This window comes from Triticum aestivum, unplaced genomic scaffold (genome assembly GCF_018294505.1).
Source record: "Triticum aestivum cultivar Chinese Spring unplaced genomic scaffold, IWGSC CS RefSeq v2.1 scaffold38085, whole genome shotgun sequence".
NCBI classification, from domain to species: Eukaryota; Viridiplantae; Streptophyta; class Magnoliopsida; order Poales; family Poaceae; genus Triticum; species Triticum aestivum.
In genome coordinates, this window is record NW_025227700.1 from 5,486 (window position 1) to 8,415 (window position 2,930).

Here is a 2,930-nt window from a genome sequence, read left to right on the forward strand (position 1 = left end):
CCACCTTTAGTACGGGTTGGTGGCTCCAACCGGTACTAAGGGGGGGGGGTCTTTAGTACCAGTTGGAGCCACCAACCCGTACTAAAGGCCACCACCTCTTTAGTACCGGTTCGTGGCACGAACCGGTACTAAAGGTTCGCCACGAACCGGTACTAATGAGCGCCGCCCGCCTAGCCGTTGGAACCGGCACTATTGGTCACATTAGTGCCGGCTCAAATACAAACTGGGACTAATGAGCTAAACATTTGACCTTTTTTCTACTAGTGTAGGTGGTTGACCATTGGGGTCCTTGCCTGGACGCTGTGGACTGTTAGGAATAAACTTGTGATTCAGCTATTCCTCTTCGTCGTGCTACTGACGCTTTGTTCAAATGGTCTGGTTACTTGCAGCTTTGGCGGCCGCTTAGCCGTCCCAGGGAGAGAGACGCCATCACCTTCATCATCACCCGGCTTCGTGCGATGGCTCTCCGGTTGGCGCCACCGCTTCCTCCGCCACCACCAGAACCAGATTAGAGAGTCGAGTCGACGCCTCCGCCACCGCCGTCTAGGGATGTTTCGTCGTGCGTCTGTGTTGGGCTTGTTGTGTTGTGCCCACATCGGAACTTGGCCTGTTGTGTTTGTGTGTGTGACTGTTGGACCTGACCTGGGTGGCATTGTGTTGGTGTGTGGTGTGTTTTGTTGTTACCTTGATACTCTGTGCTTGATGGGTGTTTTATTTATAAAGTGGGGTGAAAGCCTTTTTCGATAACATTGAAGGCACTATTGGTCAATACAAATATTACAATCATGACATTCGGATATTCCTTCAAAAATTTTAAATTGCTATGGGTTTTTGCAAATTTGAATCTTCTTTGTAATATGGAAAATGAAGCCGACCTTTTTTTTTTCTTTAGTGAAGTTACTAAATTATATTCGAATGTCAAGTCTAGATGCAAATTAACACGGGCCATTCCAACACAATAAGGTGCCATATCTTTCCAGCTGATAAAACAAGAAATAAGACTTCCAAATACATAGACAACGTGTCAAACGAATACGGATAAGATGAAACATTTTTGCTCTAACTACACAAATTCACTCTGGCAGTTGCTTGCGCAGAATCCTGAGAATCAAGAGGTCATGAATTAACACTGAACACTTGAAGAGAGTCGCGGTCTCTCTAGTCCTGGAGGAACAAGCAAACTCTGGCCTCGTCGTACACCTTTCCTGGCCGGCAGAAGTAGCCTCGCTCGGGCGCGCAGTGCGAGTCCTCAGAGCAGATGCAGAGTCCTTCCACGGCGCAGCTCTCCTTGACGATGTCGGGGCTTCCATTGATGCCGAGCACCTGGTCGCTCCACTCGCTCGAGAAGAGCACGTCGGGGTCATACCTGTCCTTCACCCGGAGGAATTTACCAGCTCCCGGGTACTTCGTGATGACACCGCTGAATGCCAAGTTACGGTTCTTTCCCCAGTGCGGGAGGCCACCGTACTTGCGTAGCGCCATCTGCTCGATCTCGTCCACCACGTCGGCGTGCGCGCGCGGCATGCCGTAGGTGCGGCTCCGGTAGTAGATGATGTCGAAGTCGACGCAGTCCTCCGGCTTGCCGAGGTAAGCGGAGGACGCCTTGACGTAGCGGACGAGCACGCCGACCCTGGTGTCGACGCCGGCGCAGAAGATGTCCGGGTTGAGGTCCCGGAGCCGTTGCATGTCCGACACAAACGCCGGCGCCTTGGAGAGCGCGACGCTGAAGCCGGAGTTGTAGTAGAAAGAGCCCCGGATGCGCCGGTCCCAAGGGCAGCCGCTGAGGAGACCGTCCTCCGGGCTATCCATGCAGGTGCCGGACGCCTGGATGCGGTGCTGGTAGCCCACGACCGGGTACCCCGTGAATGAGACGCCGTCGTTTGTGTAGCCGTAGGCCTGCCGTTCCACCGTGTCCGCCAGCGGCCGCGCCGCCGCGCACAGGTCGGCGGCGGTGGTGCCGTTCTCCTGCAGCCGCTCCTCGGCGGCCTTGCATCGACGAGCATGAGCGTGGGGGCGGACCGGGCAAGGAGTGTGTCGCTGAGGCCGTTGCCCGGCGACGACACGTCGACGCGGTCGTCCTGGCGGTAGATGACCTTGCGCTGCTCCGGCTGCCACGTCATGTCGGCGAACTCGTGGAGGCGGCCCCATGCTGCCACTTGGTCCGCCAGGTCTGAGTCGTCGCGCTTCACGAACGCCACCGACCGCTTGAACAGCGGCTGCAACGCCAGCGTGACCTGAGAGACGACGCCGAGAACCCCGAGGGAGACCTTTGCCGCGTCCAGGTCCGGGTGATGGGCGCCGAGCTCCCTCACCACGGCGAACCCCTGGCTCGCCGGCGCCGGCGTCACGATCCTCAGCCCGACCACGTACTCGTGCACGGCGCCGCCCTTGCCCCACAGCGAGCTGCCGTGCGCGCCCGTCGACAGGAGCCCCCCGATGGTTAGGCCGTACCAGTACGGCGAGTGCGGCAGGGACAGCCCTGCGGGTGCGGCGCCGGCGGCCTCGATCAGGTCCCGGAGGACCATGCCGCTCTCCACCGTCATAAGCCTGCTCTCCACGTCCACGCGCACAGTCCGGTTGAGCCGCGCCGTGCTAATGATGGTGCCGTCCAGGCCGCCGGGGCACGCCAGCTTGGGGAGGCTGTGTGAGTACTTGGTGGCGACCTTCATCTTGCGCTTCGCCGCCGCCGCCGCCGCGACGGCCGCCACGAGCTCTTGTTCCGTGCGCGGGTAGGCGACGTTGCCCGCGCGGCAGGTGCTGCGGTCCGGGAAGGAGCCGAACGAGTTGGTGACCGTGCAGTTGGATGTGCCGTGCGTGCAGACCACCGGCTCCGGAGGAGGGCTGCAGCCGGCGACGTGGAGGAGGATGGCCAGAGAGAGAACCGCGAGCGGGATTCCTATTGCTCCCCTCTGTCCTTGCGACATCGCGGT

The 2,930-nt window shown here is 59.2% G+C and overlaps 1 pseudogene; it reads right to left on the reverse strand.

Annotated features, from left to right (window-relative positions):
* Positions 1–1,158: 1,158 nt before the first annotated feature.
* Positions 1,159–2,930, reverse strand: LOC123172817 (L-gulonolactone oxidase 2-like; annotated as a pseudogene).